Source organism: Mesoplodon mirus (genome assembly GCF_964341445.2).
Source record: "Mesoplodon mirus genome assembly, chromosome: 17".
In the NCBI taxonomy this organism is placed as follows: domain Eukaryota; kingdom Metazoa; phylum Chordata; class Mammalia; order Artiodactyla; family Ziphiidae; genus Mesoplodon; species Mesoplodon mirus.
The window spans coordinates 65,285,526-65,311,579 of NC_138993.1; the positions used below are offsets into that span (position 1 = coordinate 65,285,526).

General features: G+C 38.7%; 1 protein-coding gene across 1 annotated transcript in view; it reads left to right on the forward strand.

The window, feature by feature from the left end:
- HS6ST3 (heparan sulfate 6-O-sulfotransferase 3) overlaps positions 1-26,054 on the forward strand; it is a gene marked incomplete at both ends in the record, with an annotated part of 664,060 nt that overhangs the window by 381,951 nt on the left and 256,055 nt on the right. The window lies entirely within an intron of this gene.

Sequence of the window (26,054 nt, forward strand, 5' to 3'; positions counted from 1 at the left end):
CAGCCACTGCTCAGGATGAATGCCATCCCAACACATCAGCAAGTCTGCCTGCCATCCTGGAAATGGTGTGAAAAGCCCCATATTTCATGGATTAGCACTCTGTAGTTTTCTAGAGAGATTTTCTGTTCATCGATCCAATGATATTGTACTGGGCCAACATGAAATGTATTAAAATACAATAGTCCAATAATAGAGCCATAAAACATAACTGTAGTTGGCTTGCAAAGAATAAATTTGTGGCCATTTTTTACATGCTTTTGCCAATTATAGTCTTCTCCAGCTATGAAATGCGTTACAACCTGTGACACATCTTGGCAATCTCTATTTTTCTTTGGTAAAGTGAAAGTTTGAGTGGAAGGAATTATAGGAGGAGATGGAGAAAGACAGGAAAAAATAGAGCCACCTATTCTTTGACACATCTTCTGATGATAAACTGTCTTCTGGAGGTGATGAGAGAGAGAGAGGTTTCACAACCCACATCTGTTGAGTTCCGATGCCGAGGTTGATGGATCTTTAGTATACTGTGGCTGTGCTGCTATTTAGAACCTAATGGTCAGCTTAACAGAAGGGTGTCTATTCTTTGAGCACCCACAGCATATACAGTTGGCTTCTATATAAGGGAAAGTCAAGTAAAATGTATTGAGTGCCTACTATTTTGTATACTTTTCCGCGTTAACCTTCATTACATCCTTTGAGCATGGTTAAGAGAAAGGATTCTGGGGCCAAACTCCCTGGCTTCAAATTCCACTTTGGGCACATTAGGTAACTGTGTTGTGCTCTGTTTCCTTACCTGTGAATGGGGGTGATACCAATAAGCTGCACATAGGGCAGTTGTGAGGATTAATACGATCAAAGCACTTAGAGCAGGACCTGGCTTCATGAACCCGAATATGAACTAAGTTCATTCCCAGGTTCCTTCCATCTGCCTCGCATGCTTCCTCTTCCTAACACATCTAAGAACAGCACATTACACATGATATATTGCTTTCCTAATTTATCCGTTATACTCCTGATATGCCAAGAAATCCTGATGAATGTAGGAACCTACAGTCTATAAAGCCTCAAATAAGTCTAATTGGATCTGTTGGTTGAGGAGCCAATTTGTGAACTTGACCTTTGACATATACCACAGGACTTTTGTAATCTAGCAAAAAATTGTAATGGTGAATGAAGCAAAATTTCAAGGAAAATGAGACTTAATTCTTGCTGCTCCTTTTATTCTTACATTTGTTCTACTCTTTCCTTCTCTCCTTAGGCCAGTAGCCAAATATATGGACCATAAATCATGACCATTTGTTAAGCCTCTGTATGACAGATTTCTAACTTCTCCCCCTCAAGGAAAGCTGGACTGATAAATAAAAATGTTCTAGCAGCCCTCAGGTACCCTAACTTCACTGTGTAGACTGCAGTGTTTGGTTAGCTTACTATACCTGACCAGTTTGGAGATTTATCTTAGGTTGTATCTGAAATGCCAGTCTCTGATATCTTGTAGTTTCATGGTTCTGGCCACCTAGCAGACACTCAGTAAATATTGGTTGACTGATTGGTTTGATTTCCACAGCTTTCTGGTTAGGAAAGTGCCAGCATATCCTACATTGTCCGTGTGTGTGCACATTTATATCACCTTCTTTTCTTTCCTTTGGCTGTTTTGGACACTCTAAGTGGGAATGGATAAGAAGTTTCAACATGAAGAGGGAAATGGTTTAAAGTACTCATTTCTTCCTGACATTTTCTCACAAATGAGCTTCTGAAATATTATTAAAGAACCTATTTATTAGCAAGCAGGGACAAAGAAGACATACAGTCTACTCTGTAATTTTGATGAAGTCCCAGCTCTCAGTCCTTTAAGGGCTGCAGCCATGACCTTGCCAGAAAGAGTCACTGGAGTCATATTACAATATTCCAAAGTCAGGATTCTCTAGAAGCTTCTGTAGGTGGCTTTATGTAACTGGAAGTCTTCCAAAGCCAGGTCTGCAAACAGGAACAGGCACTGCTGCTCATAGAGCAGATTAGGAGCCTCAGTACTTTTTACACCTTATTCAGTCAAAGATGAGAATACAGTTGACCCTTGAACAATGCAGATTTGAACTGCCTGGGTCCACTTATACGTGGATATTTTTCAACAGTAAATATTACAGTGCTACACGGTCCACATTTGGTTGAATCTGCAGATGCGGAGGAATACAAAAGGCTAACTGTAAGTTATTTGAGGATTGACCCCCAGGTTGTTCAAGGGTCAAGTGTATTTCTAAAATATTTTAGCCACACCCATATCTTAAACACCAATGAGAACTCACTTCTAACATCCTTAATGTGGGTGACCAAACCATGAATTTCACCAACGAAAACCCATTTCTGACATTCATTATACTAATTAGCAAAGCTTCTGCTGTTGATTCAGGTACAGATAACATAATCTCTTCTATAGGGTGGGTGGACTGGTGTGAGCTACCATCCCAGGGGTGAGAATTCCTGATTAGGTCAGTTGCCTACAACTGAGTGTACCTTAACGAAATCGCATCCATTCTATCCACCTACTATCTATGCTGTACACAAAAGAGCTTTTTATAGTAAATGTCCTTTCAGTGAGCTTCATTCTGTGTGAGGACTAGAATTCCTCCTGCATATAGAGCTTGTTTTCTAAATGCTAACATTGAATGAAATGAAAAGAAAGAGAAAATTTGGAAAGCTTCTTTTTTTGTGGTTACACTCCTCTAGGATCTTCACAAAGGACCAAATCTACACCTGTTTGGAGCTACCCATTGGTCAGCATCTGCTGCATGAGACGTAGGTCAGGGCAGTGCCTGTGCTGGCCTTTAGCTGTGAAGATAACAAGAATACACGGAAAACAATAAGAAAATCACACACGAGAGTATTTCACAATGAAAGGACATGAGAGTGTCAATGATACGGAAGAAGTAGGGGGAAATCACTGGGATACGACATATGCCAAGAGCAGCTCATGGTGAAAATAAGTCTAACAGGAAATGCAGGCTTTATGACTGGAAAGATGTGGGAAGGCATTCCAGCCTGGTGGGATACGTTTTCCCTGTGGAGGAGGGTGTGTGTGTGTGGATAGTGTAGGTTCTGGAACAGCAAAGAAACCAACCTGAAAGGGGCACTAGAGGGGGTTCGGACTAATAATAATAGCTCACATTTATTGAGCACTTATTATGTGTCATGCCACGTGCTGAATATCTCTGAGTACGTTTACGGATTCCAAACCTTACGAAGTAGTCGCTACTATTATTCCCAATTTACAGAAGATGAAGTAAGGCATGGCAGAGTTAAGTAACTTGCGCAAGGGTCACAGAGCTACAGAGGTGGGATTTGAACCGGGGCAACGTGACTCGGAACACTCACTCCTGTGACTGCCACCTGGTTTTGCCTCTCGGATGGCCAGTGGCTATGGCAGCTGGCGGTGCTGTGGGAGTCTTGGACACCGCAGATATCTGAAGCGGATTCTGAACATGTGTTAGGAATTGCTTAGCAGTGTGTGTTGCCAGCAGAGTTCAGTAAGGCTTGGGATGTAGACAGGAGAAGGAAACATCCAGGGACAGAGAGAAACAGAGTCAGAAATAAGAAAGCACACAGAGAAAGTAAGTTAACAGAGAGGGAAAGGGGGAGAAGAGTGCTTAGAGCCCTTGCCACAGAATGATGGGGAGGCACAAACCTTCACCTCAGTGACAGTCAGTGGCGTTCTTGTTCTCTGTTAACTTAACATAGTCCCAAAGTACCTGACACAATTAAATACGACCTTTCCCCCTTAGAAAATGGGGCTCAAGTTGCAACAGCATGGATGGACTTGGAGGGTATTATGCTAAGTGAAATAAGTCAGAAAGAGAGAGAGAAATACTGTATGATATCACTTATATGTGGCATCTAAAAAAATACAACAAACTAGTGAATATGACAAAAAAGAAGCAGACTCAGGTATAGAGAACAAGCTAGGGGTTACCAATGGGGAGAGGGAAGCGGGGAGGGGCAATGTAGGGGTAGGGGATTAAGCGGTACAAACTATTAGGTATAAAATAAGCTATAAGGATATATTGTACAACATGGGGAATATAGCCAATATTTTATAATAACTGTAAATGGAGTATAACCTTTAAAATTGTGGATCACTATATTGTACACCTGTAACTTATACAATATTGTACAGCAACTATACTTCAATGGAAAAAAAAAGAAAATGGGCTCATTTTTTATTTTTTGCTTTCATTCTGTTTCTTTTGAGCATGTTACAATGTCAGACCACAACTTCAAAAGAGTTCAATCGTGATAGAATGGCTTATGAAAATGTACGGAATATATATAATTCTGTTCTATAATTCTTATGCAACAGTAATAAAATAATGCCAGAACTTCAAGGTGAAACTGCAAAATTTACAAATAAAATTCAAAATAATAAATGACTAAAAGTCCAGCTTTTCTGCCTGACGGTTTTGGGAATTATTTCCCCAAATGAGAAAACTCTGACCCAAATTATTGTATTATCTACTCAAGGATTTGGTGACATCCTCCCTATGAGGGTGTCAATAATGTTTATCCAACATGATGGAAATGTTTTCAAAATTTTCTAAATGATCTCCCCAAACAGCTGAAAATATCTTCAATGTGGGACAAATTTATTCCCCTGTAATCGCCACTTTACATCCCGTGTAATCACGTGGGAGAATTCTCAAAAGGTTGACAGGCTGCAGTTTATATCCATCAAAAACATGCGAGAAAAATATGAGCAGGCACACTTCCACTAGAATGAAAAAGCACAGTAAGAACAGCAAGTGGGTCATGAAAGGGAGCCCCTTTTTAGGACTGTTCTTCCCTGTAATCAGCCCTTTGGGGCGGAACGCTGCATTTGGAAGACATTTCTAAGAATTCTCACAGTGCGACTCGGGCTGCAAGTTGGAGTGCTCCATGGGGTAGGGCTGAGTGTTGTCTAGTTTGTGCCATGGAGCTGTCCAGCTTAAACATGCCTGGTGGCCATACATCCCTGACAGCCCTCTCCATCACCCAGAGAATACTGACATGTGCTGAGCACTCTGGAAACACGTGGATTTAAATGAACTGAGGGAAATAGACTTGCAGGAAGATAGTTACTTGAGTTCATCTGTTCCGGATATACATTGCAAATCAACACAACTTCACCTGGTTAGACCTCGAGGTATTCAATGAAGAAATTTTGAGAGCTCTTTTAAAAAACCCTTTCCTAAGCACACAGAAAAACCACATGCATAGAAGTGCACCTCTGTTGTTTGCTCTCGATAAAGTATATGTCACATCAAGAAATATAACCGAGGGGCTTCCCTGGTGGCGCAGTGGTTGAGAGTCCGCCTGCCGCTGCAGGAGACACGGGTTCGTGCCCCAGTTTGGGAAGATCCCACATGCCGCGGAGCGGCTGGGCCCCTGAGCCATGGCCGCTGAGCCTGCGCGTCCGGAGCCTGTGCTCCGCAATGGGAGAGGCCACAACAGTGAGAGGCCCGCGTACCACACACACACAAAAAAAGAAATATAACTAAGGAAATGGCAGGGAAAAAAGTGGCTTTGCATATTCTTTTTGTAAAGGTTTCTCTGAGATTTTTGCTGGACTAGTGCTTTTAATTGGATTTTTTTTTTTAAATTTAAAAGCTGCTGCTTCAGGCTCTTTCTGATATTAATGGTTCTAAGTTTCACTTTGCCACTGCATCTGTGGGGTGTTGTGCACAGAATCAATATTGCTTTCTTTACCTGCTTTGCCTCTGTGTGACCTTGAGGATGTTTCTTATTCTTTTCAGGTCTCAGTTTACCCACCTCTAATAAGGAGCTAAATAATGCAGGATTTTTTTTATAAGATTTGAATAATAGATGCCTGAAAAAGCTTTTAGGTTTAGGATTTGAAACCACTCTGTAGCTGGCAGTGACAATAATAATAATAGCTTGGATTAACAGAGAACTTTTCTTCCAAAAGCTCTAACCACTTTTATATTATTCTTCCATTTGTCCTCTAAATACCCTTTAGAGGTAAGAATGTGAGTGTATCAGCTTTCTCATCTTGCAGGTGAAAACACGAAGCAGAGAGATGTTGGAATGAGCACTAATTTTCAGAAACAGTATTTCTGATTCCAGGAGCTTTTCTTTTTATTCTTCTTCTTTTTTTTTTTTTTTTTTTTTTTTTTTGCGGTACGCAGCCCTCTCACTATTGTGGCCTCTCCCGCTGCGGAGCACAGGCTCTGGACGTGCAGGCCCAGCGGCCATGACTCATGGGCCCAGCTGTTCCGCGGCATGTGGGATCTTCCCGGACCGGGGCACGAACCCGCGTCCCCTGCATTGGCAGGCGGACTCTCAACCACTGCGCCACCAGGGAAGCCCCCAGGAGCTTTTCTTGATTGCATAATGGCAAACGCATTGCCACCACAAGCTCTAGAGGACTGGGCAAACTTCTCACGAAGCCTATCTCTACAAGTGGTGTCCATCATTAATTCATCTCTTCAATAGGATAAGGAATCTTTCTTTGCATGTATCACTTCTTTTCCTATTGAATGTTGCCCTTCCATTTAGATGGTGTTCCTTTTTTCAGTGCTCAATGCAATCAGTGAACAGAGAGATCCGGGTTATTTCTGCCCCCTGTTCAACGGATCACATTGTTATAGTCCTGGATAAGCCCTTGTAAGGTTTGTACCAATGTCATTATGCTGCCACACAGGTTATCCATATGCGGGCATTATGGTTTTCAGATGACTTCCACCTGTAGCTGTGTGTAACCAAAAACCAGACACTCCCAAGAACATCACAGTTTCTGCTGCTGAAATGGAAATTGACAGGAGGAGTTAGATACAGCTGTACCTGCTCATCGAGGGATAAATTATTTTGTGTAATTGTTAGAGCCTTGCTAAGACCTAATGGAATGAACATGTTTTCCATGTCCCTGGGTACAGATAGTCTTAGTAAATACTGTGTGCTTGGATTTAAAGGTGTGGGAGACTGTCAGCCTGTTGACAATGAGAAAAATTAATTTGAACTGCTGATAAAGAAGGAAAATGTACACAATGAATTAAATTTATTAGACTGAAAAATGTTTCTCCTTGCTATTTCCACGTGGGAATATGTCAGAGTTCATTTAACTCAACTATGGATATTAAGGACAACTACACCACAGCCGCTCTTGGAGAATTCTGTGTGGCAGTTTGGTGCATCAGTTCTGGGCACTGTTTTGGTTAACCTTTTAATGTAAATTGTAGTGATGTGTATCCTGAGAAGAATAGAGAATGGTTGGTTGTCAGTGACAAATCTGACAACGTTGCTGTTCACTCTCCTTTGAGGTTGTGCGTTTCCAGTAATGAAAAGTAGAGGAAGGCTAGACTCTGATTGGGCTCTGCCTTTCTGAAATCCTAAGAAGATGGATCTGATCTCTGGAAGGGAAGTAGAGTTTTACAACTAAGATCTCACTCAAAATAACATGTCGTTGCCTTCAATTTTCTACACTTAGTATATGGTGCCGGAAAATCTTGGTACATAGAGCTTGATTCTCTTTCCATCCATATAGTTTTATAATCTAATAGCTAATAAGAAGGGTTGTAGTCAGTATCACCACTTCACTATTTTCCTCTATTTTATTAATAATAACTTTATTGTTCGGGTAAAACTGTTACAAGCATCGTAAAATTTTAAACAATTAAAAAAGACAAGGAAATGAACATAAACATTCAGGTATAATCATCACTAACATTTGGTGAGCATCATTCCAGATATTGCTCTAAGCAGATAGATTGATAAAAATAAAATGGAAATAACTTTAGACTGCATTATACCATATAAACTATTTTAATATTAACTCTGCAGTTGAATTTTATGTGAAGTTAACAAAAGAAGCTGAATGAACCTAAAGGAACTGAAATTCAGGCAAGTCCTTCAAAAGCAACATTGGAACCTGAAGGAATCCAAAGTTAAGAATAAGAGTTAATGAAGAACTTGCTAAGTTCAAATTACAGTGCTTATTAGAGTGACATGTTCAAAAGTTAGACTTTATCTATACACTCCCTGCTATGAAAGATGAGGAAATTAGCACACTTTTTCCCTTTTATCCCTACCACCCACTATTTTTATTAGTTATATGATTAGGTTTTACATTATTGAGGTTTATAACATTAACCTTTTGCTGGGTAATAGCAATGCCCATGGTTTCATAATTGTAAGGGGATATTTAAATTAATAGAATGCTCACCTCAAGCCTTTCTACTACTGATTTTTAATCTTTTGCTTTGATTCATTTCATAATTGGCTGAATCCGTTAAGCAGTAGCCATCCCTCCACTGCTGTCATTTTGGACTTTGGTTCTAGAGGATGAGTTAATCCTGTTCCTTTATTCATGGGACACAATCTCTCTTTTTTAAAAAAAATTATTACCTTTATTTTATTATTGTTGTCATTGTTATTTATTCTCTTTTATTCCCTAATTTCATTCTGCTCACCCTACCTCATAGATAATCATTCTGATGTATTTGATGAATATCCCATGTGTTTGATGCATATGAGTTTGCTTCCTTGTCAAACATGTACTGTTGTATTTTACATAAGTGATATTGTGCTAACGGCATTGAATTAGCTTCTTCACTCAACATGATATGTTTAGGTTTTATCCGTGTTTCTGTGTCTATATTCTAGTTAGTTGCTTTATCTCTGCATAGTATTATGTGTAATTTATTGTTCGAAATGGGACACTTTTGAGGCTAAAAAAGACCCTATTAGAAATTATACCAGCAGAATAGACATACAATGGGATTGACACAGGCCACCGAGATGCATGGTCACCTTATCCGTAGTGTACCTTCTCCACATTTTATACTTTCAGAGCTGTATTCATGGAAACTTAGATCGTATCCAGCTTTCTGCCACCACAGACCATGCTGAGATGGATATGCTTATATGCGTCCCTCATGCAACTACGTGAGAATTTCTCAGGAATTTACACTTAGGGGTTGCTGGGTCAGAAATATACATATGACCGATCTGCTTGACTCGCCAGTGTGTGCTCCAGAATGACTGCAGCTGTGTAAACTATCAATAGCGCTGGAGGATGGTCAGATTCTCACATCCCTCCAACGGATGACATTCTGCAGCTTTCCAGTTTTTATGAATCCAATGGCTTTAAAGTAATGGCTCAATGTTTTTTTTTATTTTGAATTTCTCTAAATACAAATGAGTTTGAGCTTCCTAGCCTATGAGTTTCTCCCTCCATTGGATTGCCTACACATCTGCAAGCCCATTTTTTATTGTGTTTTTTGATTTTGTTTGTTTGATTTTGATTTGTTGGGCATTCTCGACTTGATTCCCTTACTGAAGTTAGATTGCACACATCTCCCACTCTGTCATTTTATTGTGGCTAACTTTGTACATGGTGTCCTTAGTTGAACAGAAATTCTCACTTTTTATTTAATCAAGTCTATCAGTATTGTTTTATGTCAGTGCTTTGTGGCTTATTCTCAAGAATTCCTTCTGTATCCCTAGGTTATGAAGTTTTCTTCTACTTCATTGACTGTTAACTTTATTGCTTTAATTTCCACATTTTGGTATGAAATCTACTTTTGTACACACTGTTAGATGGGAATACAGGTTTTCTTTCATCCATATAGTGGATCAGTCTTCTCAACATTACTGACTATGCAGACTAATTTCCATCAATATATTTAAGGTACCAAAGGTATACAAAGATATATGATTATACATTTAGTCTCTTTTTCTTGCCCCAGTATCATATTGTATTTATTACTACGACTTTAGTGTGTTATAAAAATATCTCTTAGGGCAAGTCCCCGTTCTCTGCTTTTCTTTTGCAATGTTGAACTGGCTATTCTTGGAATTTTTATGGAAATTTTTTTAAAAGTTTTATATTGAGTTTACCAAAATCCCCCCAAAATTTCAGCTCGAATTTTTATTTTGATTGTATTGAATTTTAGATTGATGAGGGGAAGATTGATTGACTTCTTGTTAATATTGTGTTCCTAAGAGTATAAACTATTCATCTGTTATGTCTTAAGTCCTGCAGTAGCTTTAACATTTCTCTATATAAAGGACTTATTAATTCTTTTAAAATTCCTAGACATTTCATAAGTTTATTGTCATTGTATCTTGATTCTTAACTATGTTTTCTAGTAGTTCATCATTGCGGTAGAAAAATGCTACTGGTTTTGTAAAGTTGATCTTGTGTCTGTCAACCTCACAGAACCCTCTTATTAATTCTAGCAGTTGGATTATTCTATTGGTTTTATCTGTGTGGACAATTACATCATCTATAAATAATGTATCGTTTTCTTTTTCTCTCGTTTTCCTGAACTTAAAGCTCTCATTTCTTTTTTGTTTGTTAGTTTGTTTTTTGTGGGGTTTTTTGTTTGCTTGTTTCTTAGAGTATGGGCAGAAGTTCCACTAGAAACAGTGATAATACTACTCAGTGGTTTTAAGCAAAGCTTCATGGAAGTTGTTTTCCCTTTGTTCTTGTAAGCTTTAGACTATCTTTCTGCTACTCCAGTTGGATGATTCTAACATTGTTGTAAAATCTTCTTTCCCCTTGAAATTCTGTGGGCTGCTATTACACAGCATTATGTGTTGCTTTGGATAAATCTGAGATCAAACTGTATTTTTTCCCTTTTAAATGTATTCTCCCCCCACCACTCTTTACTGGATATAATAATATCTACATTATAAAGATATATGTATAATATCTCTTCTTATTCTTGAAGTTCAATGACTGTTCACAGTATATTTTGGACTTGATCTTTCTGTGCATTTTTTTTTTCACCCTGGGATAAGATATAAAGATTCAAGTCTTTATTTTAGGAATTTTTTTTTTTTTTGTATCATTGAACACTTTTTTGTTTTCATTTATTTTTGCCCTGTTTTTTTCTTTCTAAATACCAATAATACTCATTTGGAGTTTACTTTGTTTTCATGTCTATGCTCATTGCCATCAACATTTAAATATCTTTGCTAATTTCTATTTTGTTTTGTGTGATTTTCACCATGATTCTGACTTTTTTATGTGTATGAACCCTCATTTTTGTGTTAGAATTTTTATGTTTCTTTCCTTTCCACTTCTTGTCTGAGCCCTACCGGCTTATTTTATTTTCTTATGTTGTCTTAACTATTCTTTGAACTCTTGTATCTCTTTCCTGAGCTCTTTTCTTTAGAGCCGTCATGCTGTTAATAATTTCTTTGAGTCAACAGAGAGCTATCTGAACTTTGCCCATGTTTCCTTGGGTATTGCCTCTTGTAATGTATGTATATGTTTCTTTATTCCTCTGTTCTCCCAGGTTTTATGTGTAATTGTGTTACTGGAGCCTTTTAAGGGATTGCTTCTATAGTAACGGGGATGGCTATTTACTGAAGGAAAGCACATGTGGACCATGAAAGCTGGGTGTTTTAGGGAGATGAAACAATCTGAAAACTCTTGTCACTCAGCCTCACTAGGGCATCTGTCTCAGACTGGGCCTTCAAGAGGCCTCCATGGCTCAGAGCAACACTCTTGAGGTTATGATATCTTACTGTTGTCACGTGGCTCTTGCATATCTCTCGTCTTCATTCCCTCTGCTTTATATGCCATGGTCTCCCTGAAGAAAAGCTAGATAGTAAACAATAGAAACAGATACGTGTCATGGTTTCTCCTTTCGCAATCTTTCCCTGATTTTCCAGAGTATCTAATTGTGATTTATGGAATCTTCACCCACCTTTCATGTGTATGGCCATGACTCTAGATCTCTCTCATGACTTTAATCCAAGGATCCCTGAATATTTCTTTCAAGACTGTACAGGTAAATTGGAGAATATCTGTGTCCTGCGTGAGGTCTGAGGAAGTATGCATCTGCATCTTGGTAGGGATTTTGCATTATTGATGTGTTCATAAAGTATACTGCATACTTACCTACTCTATACAAATGACGTGTGTAAATAAGGACACATTTACGTGCAACTGTTAAGTATTATTCATTCATTTTTGCTGAGAGTTTGTTTGTTACTGGTTAGTACAATGGTTCTCAGACATTTTATCTGTGGTCTATGCTCTCAGGTTCTATTTTCCAGTGGAAAAACAACAACAAAAATACAGTGGTAAGGTATGAGCAAATTTGGAGTGTTAGGTTGGCATCTTTAGTGTAGGTTTGAAGAATGGGATGGTTTACACTTGAATCATAGCTCATAGATATCTTAAAGTCTACTTACTGAAAAATTATAGGTTAAAATATTGTTGATAGAATATGTATCACCACATATTGTAAGGTGAACTAAGAAACCATAACAACCAAATCCATTAGTTTATCCAATATATATTATTTAAATAGACAGTATAGTCTAGGTACTCTTCTAGGTGAGGGAATACAGTGGGAAAAAGGAGGAAGTAGAGGAAGGGGTGGAGGGAAAGAGAAAGGAGAACTTTTATGCCTTGTAAAGCTTTCATTCTCATGGACATAGATACATAATAAACAAATGCACACATAAACATAAATATCAAAGTACTATGGGAAAAGCACTGTGGGAAAAAACTAAGGTATGCAGACGTTTTAAACAGGGTGAAGAGGGAAGTGATCTCTTAGGAGGCCATCTTTGAGCAGAGACCTAAATTGAGTAAGATAAAATGAGAAACAGAGCCATGCTCTGGGGGAGAGATTCCCAAGCAGGGGGACAAGTACAGAAACCGTGAGACAGGAATGTTCTTGAAGTGTGTAGGGGAGAGTGAGGATGGTGTGGTTGTATTTAGGCCAGTGAGTAGCTAGTGGGAGGAGGCGGTTGATCCGGAATCTGCTCATGAGCCTGTGGGATGTGGTCAGGATTTGGATTTCATTCTCAGTGGGATGCAAAGCTAGTGCGGATCTGAGCAGGGTAGTGATAGGTCATAACTTGTTTTTCAAAGGATCACTCTGGCTGCTGTGTAGAGAATAGCTTTTGGGAGGACAGGGGTGGAATTTGGGGAGTGGGGTACAGATAGGAAGCCATTGTAATAATTCTGAGACTAGATGACACCCAGTTCAGTAGATTTATGGGGTAGACTTTACTGGATTTGGGCTTTATATTGAAGGTAGAGCCAGCAGGATTTGGTGATAAATTGCAGTATGAGATATAAAAAGTTTGAAAGGAGTTTACTTTCAAGGTTTTTCTTGGCCTAATCATTGGAGTGAATGGTGATGCAATTTACCATATGTAACTGCTATGGAAAGAATTGTGTCTCCCCAAAATTCATACGTTGAAACCCTAACCTCCAGTGGGACTGTATTTGGAGATGGGGCCTTTAGGAGCTATCAAAGTTAAGTGAGGTCATAAGAGTGGGGCCCTAGTGTAACAGGATTGGTGGCCTTATAAGAAGAGGAAGAGAAAGAGATCTCTCTACTAGAGTATAAAGAAGAAGTCATGTGAGCAAAGAAGCACATGGTGGCCACTGACAAGCCAGGAGGAGAGGTCTCAGAAAGAAACTAACCCTTCCAGCACCTTGATTTTGGACTCCCAACCTTCAGAACTGTAAGAAGTAAATTTCTGGCTTTTAAGCTACCCAATCTGTGGCGTTTTTGTTACAGCAGCCCAAGCAGACTAAAAACATAACTCTGAATGAAGCCCCTTTTATTAATTTACTTAGGTATTTTGATGTGGTATTGATAAAGAGTTCGATTTTTGACAAGTTAAATTTGAGATTCTATTAGACATGCAAGTGATGTTGTCTAGTAGCAAGCAGTTCAGGGGAAAAGTGTTAATAATGATGAAGGTAAATGAACAGTAATTTATGATAAAAAACCTAGAATAGCAATTGAAAGTCAGAGCTACCTCAAGGCAATAGTGATTGTACACTAAAAACAAAGCGTCCTTCTAAAACTGTTAAGAATTCGATCTATCTTTATGTACTCCTTGGCCTCCTAGGAAGGAGCTTTGCAGTTGGTGTGGCGGCTGGCCTCCTTGCTATACTTCTTCACTTGGGTTCCCGTTAACTTTAGGAATAATAGAGCGTTTGTTTTTGAATACCAAATATTGGTAAACTTGAATAAATCACTAACATGCAGCTCTAATAAAAATAAGATCCATAGAATTTCTTGTGCCTTTATAAGAATTGAAAAAGGCAATTCTATTTATTGAATTAATAGGCATGCAGCCCAGTAGGAATGTTCCCTTAGTCCAAATTGTAGGGATCAGACTATCATTTGAGGCGTTGAGCTTGTGAGGTCCTTGCTAATGGTAGGCCTGAAGGGATGGCCTTGTTTACCTTTTAGTAGAGTCACTTCTGCTTTATTCATTCTGCATATGCTGAGTACATGCATGCTTTGTGCCTTTATATGTGCTCAAATGCCTTTTCCTTGCTCTTGAATTTGCAAACTCTTAGGCATCTTCCTCCTTTCACCTTAAATGCTGCCTACTCTAAGAGACTGTCAAATTCCTTAAAGCAGATAGAGGCTGTTTGTGCTCTATACTCCTGTTTCAATGCTATGTGGAGTTCCATTTAGCAATTATTGTATTGCATTGTTGTTATAATATATGCTATTTTTTGTCTAGATGGTGATGATGAAGATAGTAACAGCATTAATATTTATGACATACTTACTATGTGACTGACACTACTCTACTTACATAACCTGTACTTCTCATCTCTGTATTCACATCTATTAAGCACTTAATAGATACTCAATAAATATCTATTCAATAGCACAACATTTTCCATCTCTGATATATTTTGATGAAATTTAAATGTTCTTGATTTTGCATATTTTTTGAAAAAAGATTTAATTTATATTTTCAGTATTTTTTCTATGCCTTAGAAAAAATTGAAAAACCCTTATTTTGTTCAGTATAATCATTTACATTAGGACCTCAATGGACACATTGAAAAGAATTGCATTTATTCTAGTCTTGGTAGATTGACAACCTAAATAGTTTTCAAAATTATTAGATGTTAACCTTAACTGTTGCCACAATAAGGTGGTGTGACAAACTACCCCCAAGTCTAGTGGCATGCAACAGTAGCATTTTGTTTTCACACTAATGGATCTATGGGTATTCTGGAGTTCAGTGATCAGATCTGGGTTTAGCTGGTCTTGGTTCAAAGCCATGGTGAAGTCCAGGTCATCTCCACATATTTGTCCTTCTTCTGTGACCAGTGGTTACCAGTGGTATGCTTTTTTTATGGCGGTGATTGGAAGCAACCAGAGGGGCAAGAGGCCTTGCTCTGAACTGGCATACCATCACTTCCTCCTACATTCCATTGGCCAAAGCAAATCTTATGACCAACCCAATAACAGTGGGGCAGAGAAGTGTGTGCCACCCGTAGAGGTCAGAGCTGGGATTGGGGACCAGAACAGAGGGGCAATAATTAAATCTACCACATTGGACTTTTAAATTTTCCTTGATGAAGAAATTTAGATAATGGTTTTGACCCGTGGACTTTTGTTAAAGCCTCTCCTTTCTCTAGTCATTTTGGGTGGCCTTGAAACTCTTCCTTTTCCATGATGAAGACACCATCTCCTAAACAGATTTTTATTGAAGGAACAGCAATGAGACCTAGACCATTATGAATTTCTTTCTGATTAAGACCATTCAAATATTAATTAAATATGTCTTACACGAGGCAGTGGGCATGACTGCAAATTAATTCTTATTTCCTTTTTTTATGGGAAGAAGTTAGAATAGTACTAGTTAATTCAGTTGCTTAGAGCATGATATTTAGAGAAGCAGTACTATTTATTTAATCTATGTAGTATATTAGCTATGTTATATGCAACTTTTGAAACTATTTATAAAAAGTACACAAGACAGTATTATCCTGTGTACATCACCACTACCTCTCCTCCCCCTCAGATGGTAAAAATAAAGTCTGCAAATATTCTTTTGTATTACTTGCTTGGTGTAAGTAACTATTTATCTTAAATGAGTAGTTAACTAGATATTTAAGTCATAGAAATTAGAATGTCTGCATTAAGGCAGCAATTATATAATTATTCCTCTATATTGTGTTCCTATTAAAAGAAACTGAAAAGGAAATGTCTAATAGCATTTTTGAACTTCTCATTTATTAGACTACATTTTATAATGCCTATCCTTCATTCAGAGTCATCTTACAGTTTTCAGGTGGTTTTACGAAGTGGTGTTCATGCTCAAATCATTTCACTTATTTCTAAAAAGGACAGGTTTCTGTGTTCTGGAACATTATTCCTATCGTTCCTATGTACAAGCCTTTAGAAAACATTTATTTTCACATTTTGACTGAAAATGACTTTAGAATAGACAGTTTATGATCCACATATGTGCATTCTGTTTTATTTTTTATTGGTAAGTTGTCTAAAATGATAAAACCCTTGTTTAAAAGCTATTTACTTAGCACAAGGGAATGGAGTTCATTCTCCCTGGCTTTCAGAAGATGTGTTCTTAGTGGGCTGGGCAGAGAAAACCTGGAGCATCTTCTGGGGCTTAAACATGGTTAATGCCATATTTGAATCGCTTTGTTAATGACTGGTGGTCCCAGTTCCCCTTGAACTGTTGATGTTAATGACTATTCCTAGTTGGCTGGTAGGAAATTGGCAGTGCTTGATAGTCTGTCTGCTAGATAAGAACTATGGCTTCAGTCAGTGATGTGTATACACTCCACATAAACTGTGGGACAGAGATTGGCTATTTTTAGGTAGCTCTTGTGCCTGTGCTTTGAATGACTGCATCTAAACTAAACTCTTACCTGTGCTGACCTACCACTGGGGACAGAGGAGGAAATGAATGAATATTTCTGGGCAGAGTCTGACGATGTGATCAGTGGTGAGCTGGCCACAGAAAGTGTATAAGTATGAGTAACAATTAATTCTGCCCTTGGACAGTCTAAACTTACTTGGGGAGACAACATTGATCTGTCAATTTATAGCTTAGGAGGCAGGCAGTATGGTATAATGGATGCAAGCACAGCTTTGGAGTCAGGCCAAATGAGTTTATATCTCACTTATGCAAGTTATTAGCTGTGAAACTTTAAACCTCTTCCTGAATCTACTTTATACCTTAAGACATTCTCTTAAGGCCTGTCCACCCTCTGCCCCTGTGTAGATGGGATTCTCTCCAGATCTGCAGCCCAAGGTCACGCAGGGTGCAGCTTTCACTGATATGCCGGGTAATGTCTCTTGTTTCCCGGAATCCCTGTTCTTAGTTTTCTTTCTTTCTTTTTTTTTGTTTGTTTTACTTTGTTTTTATATTTATTCAACAAGTACTTTTTGAGTACTTCCTCCATGCCAGGCACTCTTCTGAGTACTTTTGATATACTGGTGTATTAAACATATAAAATCCCTGTCTTTGTGGAACTTTCATTGTAGCCAGGAAAACAGAAAATAAACAATAAAAAAAGCTAACTTATATAGGTATGTTAGAAGGTGGTGAGTGCTTTGGGAAAAAAATAGACAGTGTAGATCAGGGTAAAGGAGGCTAGAAGGACCTGTGAGGATCAGAGCTGCAATTTATTGTTTTAATTAACAGACTTTCTTTTTAGAGCAGTTTTTTAGGTTTGTGAAAAAACTGAGCAGCAAGTAGAGAGATACCAAGCAAGTAGATATACCATCTCCCGCCAGTTTCCCTTACTACTACAGTAAGTCCCCTACATACGAACCTTCAAGTTGTGAACTTTCAAAGATGCGAACTGTGTTCTCATGTCCAGTCACTTAAGTTAGCTCACGTGTCTGGCGTACATTGTCACGTGTGCACATCCTCTACAAGTGGTTGAGCTTTTGTGTACTTTACTGTGCAGTACTGTATAGAGTACAGTAGTACAGTATCTTTATTTCAAGCCCAGGATGTCCAGAAGCAAATGTAAAAGCAGCGGTGATGTAGCTGGGACTAAGAAGTGCCAAGCGACAACGATGGAAACAAAAGTGAAAATAATTGAGAGAGTGGAGCGAGGTGAAAAGATGGTAGACGTCGCTCGTTCTTATACCATGCATCATGCAACCATTGGCACGATTCTAAAGGATAAGGACAAGATCATGGAACATGTGAAGTTTGCCGATGATGTCAACAATAAAGTGAAGAAGCATGGAAAAGTGATGGAGGAGACGGAGAAACTTCTCAGTATGTGGATGCAGGGTCAGCATCAGTGTCGAGTCCCGCTCAGCTTAATGCTGATTCAAGAGAAAGCTAAAAGCTTTTATGAAGACTTGAAGAAGAAACACGGCGAAGAATCAGAGGGCACGTCTTTTAATGCCAGCCGTGGCTGGTTTTATCAGTTCAAGGCTAGAGCCAACCTTCACAACATAAAAGTAAGTGGCAAGGCAGCGAGTGCAGATACAGTGGATGCCTGGGAGTTTCCTGACATGCTTCAAGAAATTATTGATGAAGGCGCGTATTGACCCGAGCAGGTTTTTAATGTGGGTGAGATAGGACTGTACTGGAAGAGGCTGCCAGACTGAGGTTACATCAGTAAGGAGGAAAAGTTGATGCCAGGTTATATATAAAGCAACAAACAATAGGCTAACTCTGTTGTTTGGTGGCAATGCTTCTGGTGACATGAAGCTGAAGCCTTTCTTAGTTTCTCATTCTGAGAACCCAAGAGCCCTTGAAATCATAGCCAAGGGCTCTCTTCCTGTTGTGTGGAAAAGTAACCCCAAAGCCTGGGTTACACAGGCTATGTTCCAGGACTGATTTTTCTACCACTTGATCCTGGAGGTGGAGAAATAATGCTCGGAGAAGGACGTCCCATTCAACATTCTTTTGCTGCTCAACAGTGCTCTGGACCACCCCCCATCCATGGATGACTTTCATCCCAACGCCAAAGGAGTGCATCTGCCACTGAATATTATGTTGCTGATCCAACCTATGGACCAGGAAGTTACAGCGACTTTCAAGAAATATTATTTACATCACACTTTTCGTCAGGCAGTAAAGGTGAGTGACGAATCAGGAGCAGCCTTGTGATGATTTTGGAAGGACTATAACATCTACAAGGCCATAAAAAATATTGACTTTGCTTAGCGTGAGGTTATGGCCATCACCATGAATGGGGTTTGGAAGAACCTCTGCCCACAGTTTGCTCACGATTTTCGTGGATTTGAGGAGGTGGATGAGGAGTCCAAAGAGGTCTTCAGCAACTTAGTGACCCTCAGCGAGAAGCTGGAGCTAGATCTGCAAGAGGACGACTTCACTGAACTCCTTACCATGCAACACGAGGAGCTTACGAATGAAGGCCTGATGGAATTGGAGGCCCAGAGAAAGGACAAAGAGAGACAAGAGAAAGAAGAAGTAACTGAAGAACCGAAGGGATTCACGATGCAGGAAATGGCAAAGGGATTTTCTTTATTTGAGGAGGCACTGTTAGATTTTGAGGCACAGGATCCGAACGTAGAATGGTACATGAAGGTTGCAACAGCCATTCAGAATGCAATCCAATGCTACCATGTCATCTATGATGAGAAAAAAAAAGAGCTACTACCCAGACATCACTAGATCCTTTTTTCAAGAGGGTAGATAGAACTGAATCCAGCAAGGAACCAGAACCTGTGCCATCAACGTCAGGTGTGAGTGACATTGCAGCTTGCCCTCCATCTCCTGTTGCTGATGATCCTTCAGCTCTACCATCTCCCACCTCCTCTCCCTCCTCCAGTTAGTAACTCTTCTTGCCTGTTCCCTCGATGCCAGCCCCTGGATGCCAGCTGTTGCATTGTACTACTGTACTTTTCAAGGTACTGTACTGTAAGATTAAAAAATCTTCTTTATTTCTTGTGTTTGTTTTTTGTGTATTATTTGTGTGAAAAGTATTATAAAACTCTTACAGTACTATATAGCCGATTGTGTTAGTTGGGCACCTAGGCTAACTTTGTTGGACTTACGAAACAAATTAGACTTAGGAACATGCTCTTGGAACAGAACTCATTCATACGTAGAGGACTTACTGTTTTATCTTGCATTAGTTAGTGTTACAGTTGATGAATAGATATTTATATATTATTATTAAGTAAAGTCCTTAGTTTCCATTAAAGTTCACTCTTCTTGTTGAACATTCTGTGGATTTTGATAAACATATGGTGTCCCGTACTCATTATTACGATATCACACAGTTTCACCCAAAAACTTCCCTGTGCTCCACCTATTTATCCTTTCTCCCTTGCCCCAAACCCACAGAAACTACTGCTCTTTTTACCATCTCTGCAGTTTTGCCTTTTCCAGAATGTCATATGGTTGGAATCATACAGCAGGTAGCTTTTTCAGACTGGCTTCTTTCAGGTAGAAATATGCATTTAAGTTTCCTCCATGTCTTTTTTTTTTCTTTTTTTTTCTTTTTTTTTTTGCGGTATGCGAGCCTTTCACTGTTGTGGCCTCTCCCGTTGCGGAGCACAGGCTCTGGATGCACCAGCTCAGCAGCCATGGCTCACGGGCCTAGCTGCTCCACGGCATGTGGGATCCCCCCAGACTGGGGCATGAACCCATGTTCCCTGCATCAGCAGGCGGACTCTCAACCACTGCACCACCAGGGAGGCCCCTCCATATCTTTTTGTAGCTTGATAGCTCATTTATGTTTACTGAGGGTTGCGATTTTTAATCGGGCACACAATGCAGGTCACTTTGTGGGAGCATATACTCCAATAACTTCTTATGAAAAGGTACCTGGGAGGGAGATTTTCTGAGTTCTTGAGTGCCCAAGCATGTGAGTGTTTTATCCACATCCTTAACTGACAGTTTGTGTTGGCGTAGTTCTCTAGGATAATGGAATGTCCCTCCAGTGTTTTGGTTGCCCCGTTCCATTGCCTTTTAGCATCTAGTGTTGATAGTGAAAAGTGTAGCACTCAGTACTTTGTAGAAAATCTTCATGTTTCATTTTCCTCTAGATACTCAGGATTTTCTGCTGTTCTTGATTGTTCTGAAATTTCACAAGCATGTGCCAAGGTGCAGAATCTTTTTATTTTCATTCTGATCTTAAATTTTTTCTTCTGTTCTTTATTTGATTATATGCTTCCCTCCATTTTGGGTGTTCTCTCTTCTTGGAACTCCCATTGGTTCAATGTTGACTCTCCTAGATTGAATCTTTTTCTCTCTTAAATTTTATCTCAAGTTTTCTGTATGCTTTTCTTCTTTGTTCTGGAAGATTTCCTAGAAAAATAATTTGTAATTCTTTATTTGGATTTTTATTTTGATAATTATAATTATAAAAGATAATTATATTCTTTTTCTTTTCACATATATTTCTTTCTCATAGCATTCTGTTTTTATTTTATGGTGGCAATATCTTCTTAAATATCTACAAGAGTAATATTCATTTTCTGAATGAATATTCACTTTCAAAAGACACTTTTGAAAGTTGTCTTTTGTTGTCTGAATTATGTTTCTTGAGCATCAATTTAATTGAGAGTGTTTGGGTATGAAATAGGCTAGCAAATTTATCCTCAGTCACTCTCTCAACCCATACTGGTTTTCCACAGGCAAATTAATTTCTGTCATAAAGGAGGTCTTTAGCTTGTTTTGCCTTGAGGTGAATTCTGAGCTTCTCACTGTCAGTACCTGCTAGGGTGGAGATGGGATATTAGGGAACTAAGGTGTTTTTTAAATTACCCACATCATTTTCTGTTTCACTCCCCACTCCTCCCAGTCACCAGTGGACTCTAAACCTGGGGATTCACCAGGAATATTGACTCTTGCCTCTATAGGCAACAGAGCACACCAGCTACTGAAAATATACTGACACAGAAGGTTTGAACATGTTCCTAATGTTTCAGCACTAAACACACACATACTCTCTCTCTCACTCCTACACACACACACACACACACACACACACACACCAAACTCAATTTGGGGTCTTTAATGATCTGTTTTGCTATCAATGATATCATATATAATCTGTGACTCTGAAAGAACTTCAACTGGAATTATTATTCTGCCTAGTTAGAATGTTTTTGTTTCATTATCAATTTTCTTTTGTAAGGTACCTATTATAAGTGTGATGAGAACCAGTAAATGACAGCAAGTCTAAGCATATTAATTCACTTTTTCTACAACTATATATTGTGTAAACCATGAACCAGGCATTGTGTTAGGCTGTGGTGACAAAGCAATGAGACATGTCATTCCTGAGCTCAAGGATTTTGAGCTTCAGTCAGCAAGATGTACACGCAGAGCCACAATTATGGTGCTGTGTGTGCACTAATCCAGAGGCTTCCTAGGACACCGTGTAAACACAGGGACCCATGATTAGTTTTAACCTTGGGGATGCGGAAGCGTTGTTGGTAAGTTGCTGAGTTGAATTTGCAGGGGTTTTGAAGTTAGCCAGGGAAGGGGAAGGTAGAATATATTCTGGGCAAATGGAGTAGCTCAGCGAAAGGCACAGACGTTCCTGATTTGCAGAACTGCCACTTGTTTGGTATAGTGAAAGTGTGTCATGCAGATGGGAAGGTTAAGATGAAAGTGGATGAAGAACCGGGGAGACCCAGGAGCTCAACCACAATGAGCTTGAGAGATGTGCTGACGAGCCTGGAACTTCTCCAAAGAATGAGGTACACAACTGAAGGATTTAAAATAGGTGAGTGTCGTGATCAGGACTGCATTTTAGAAAGGTCACTCTGGATGCTGTGTGGTGACTTAGAATTCTGCCCTTGAATCAGTGTGGTGCTGTGGAGGATTTATTTTATTTCTGCTGAGATCCGGCAGTGATAGTTAAGGGCTGCCTGCTCACCTCTTCCATTTAATTCTTTCCAAATTAGGAGGCATTCGTGAAAATTCTCAGCAAATTAGTAATTGATCTTCTTTGCCTAGTTCCACTTCTGGGGATTGAGGTGGGGATGATTAGAAGTGTGTAGCGATGACAAAATTTTTACCTCATTCATGGCCACCATTTTGCAAAACTCATAGTATGAACTTGGACTCTTCCTTTATTTGATTGCTTTTGGTAATTATTATTATTATTTGCTACTGTTTATAATATTTTTCTTCATTCTGTTAGGCTTGGGAGAAAGAAAGTTCTTTGACTTGGTTTCTCCCCATCTTTCCTTAGGTTGTGTTCTCCAATACAGTAGCCTGTAGTCACAAGTGGCTACTGAGCACTTAAAATGTAGCTAATCTGAGTGGAAATGGTCTATAAATATAAAATAGACACCAGATTTGAAAGATTTAGTAAGAAAAATAAAGTATAACATATTAATAAATGTATATTGATTACATGTTTAAATCGTAATAATTTTAATCTATTAGGTTAAACAAAGTAGATTATTAAATTATTTTCATCTGTTTCTTTTTACGTTTTTAATGTGGCTTCCAGAAAATATAAAATTATATCTGTGACTCATATTATATTTTTGTTAGACAGCAATGACTCAGAAGACTTTCCTTTATTCACTAAAAAATAACACAGGAAGAGCATTTAAGGGATTTTTAAAAATGTAAATTAATTTATTAATCAAGCAAGTATTTGTTGAGTATGATATTTAAACACTTTTCTAGGCATTAGGGCTGTAGTGGTGAATAAAACAAAATCCTAGCTCTCATGGAGTGTATAATTTAGTTGGGGAGGCACACAAACAACAAGTAAGCAAGTAATTGCATAATGGAATTCTACTTAGTGTTGAGTGGTATGAAGAATTTGGACAGTGTAAGAGACTTTCCCGAGGCTCTGTTGGGGAAGATGGAGCCTAACATGGATAGGAGCATCAGGAAAATCATCTTGGAGGAACTATCACTGAAATAGAAACCGGATGTGAGGAGGAGGAACCAGCTGGGCCAACCACAGTGGGAGCCTCACCGGCAGAGGAAATAGCAAATGTAGAAGCCCTGAGGCAGAAACAAGCTCAGAGTGTTTAAGAAATAGCAAGAAAGCCTGTCTGGCTGGGCCGAGTAAGGTGGGAGAGTGGTTAAGGGATACCTTAGAGAGGTAGGCTGCGTTGTTCCCAAAGTGTGATTCATAGACCCTTGGGGATCCCAAGACCTTTCAGGGACCTCTGCAAGGTCAAAACTATTTAATGTGTAAATATTTGCACTCCTGATGGAAAGGCAATGGGTGGTGCCTTCGTATCTATCAAGGCAGGAGCACTAAACTGTACTAGTCACTGTATACTTCATTGCCATTCAAGACCAGTGCACATAGTATCAAGTTCACTTAAGAATGAGCTTGCTAGGGCCTCCCTGGTGGCGCAAGTGGTTGAGAGTCCGCCTGCCGATGCAGGGGATACGGGTTCGTGCCCCGGTCTGGGAGGATCCCATATGCCGCGGAGCGGCTGGGCCCGTGAGCCATGGCCGCTGGGCCTGCGCATCCGGAGCCTGTGCTCCGCAACGGGGGAGGCCACAATAGTGAGAGGCCCGCATACCGCAAAAAGAAAAAAAAAAAAAAAAAAAAAAAAAGAATGAGCTTGCTAAAGCACTGCAGTTATTAATTATATTGAGCTGTGAGCACACATCTCTTTAACATTCTTTGTCATGAAATGGGAAGTACACTTTAAAGAATTTTGCCACAGATCCAAATATGATCATTGTCCCAAGGAAAAGTACTGGTGCACTTGATGGTGAGCTGAACTGGCAATGTTTCTCATGGGACATCATTTTTTGCTTGATATAATGTCTTCAACTTACGGTTATTCTGACTTGGGTATTTGGCAGACATTTTCTCAAGAATGAACCTATCACTTTGAAAGTGAGTCTATCACTTGAAAAAAACAAAAACCATTGTGTGCTAATGATAAACTTTGAGCTCTCAGGAGAAAATTAGAATTTTTGGAAAACCTGTATCAGTCTCCAAGGCAGGTACCCAATACTTGAAGACTTTTAAGACTTTACTGATGAGATTGGTAGTAATATTAACAAATGTGACTTTTAAAATATTATGTAATGAAATATGTCAACATTTGGATGGTCTACATAACTCAATGAACTGATAGTTTCCAGTGACCAATGTGTAATGTCAAAAATCATACCTGAGAAGAAGATTCATTCAAAGTGCAAGATAGACCAGTATATTTTACCATGATACCTTACAAAAGTTCACTGGTAAAGCTTCAGATTCTATGTTGTAACTAAACATGCAGATACTACCACTCATCAAGTTTGCATGTGGTACCAAAGACAAATGTCCAGAATTATCTGAAAATGACATTAAAATAGTTCTCCCTTTTCCAACTACATATTGTGGGAAGCCAGATTTTCTCATCTCCTTCAACCAAAATAATATATCAACCCAGAAGCAAAAAAGGGAATTTAACTGTCTTTTTTAAGCCAGCCATTAAAAAGATGCAAAATATAAAACAATGCCATTCCTCTCACTGATTTTTTTGGGAGGTGGGTTAGTATCTTTGTTTCCATAAAAATGTATTATTTATATTAACATGTAATGGATTTATTATTGCTATTTATAAATATATTAGTGAATTAATATTTTTAATATTTCTTACTTTTAATGTAAAATACAATAGATATCAGTAGATATTACCTCAAAAGCTCCTTGAGGTACTCAATAATTTTTAGGAATTTAATTGCTGCTAATGATAAATTTTGAGCTCCTGAGGCCAATTTGAGAACAGCTGATCCAGAGTTAGAAATTTGGATTGTATTCTAAGTGTAAGATCTAATTTATATGCAAAATATTATTGTAACTACTAGAGATCAGAATAGGTTGAAAGAGGGGGTATGGAGGCCAGTTGGGAGAGATGGAGTCTTGGATCAGAGTAGTGATGGTAGATGTGGTAAGAATACACTGGATTTAGAGTATACTTTGAAGGTAGAACCTGTGACATTTAGTGATGATTCAGATGTCTGTAATACTCTACCTCATCCTTATTTATCCATATGCCTTTCTACCTTTTAACCATATGCATACATGAATTTATATAATTGCAACCATAGTAATCTTACACTTTATATTCTTCATTATTTGGTTATATTTTATTATAAACTTTTTTCCAAGTAGAGGCCTGATGTTCATAACTTTCATGATTTTTGCTTGTAAAACATTGAGGTGATTTTATTTTTTTAATATTATAGATAAATCACATTGAATATATTTACATTAACAATTGCTTTCTTCTAGCAAATTACTTCTTTAGTATAAATTCAGATAGAATCACCCTTACCTTTTAGTTATCAAGTTAACAAGAGGAAATTGCCATGTTAAATGTTTACTT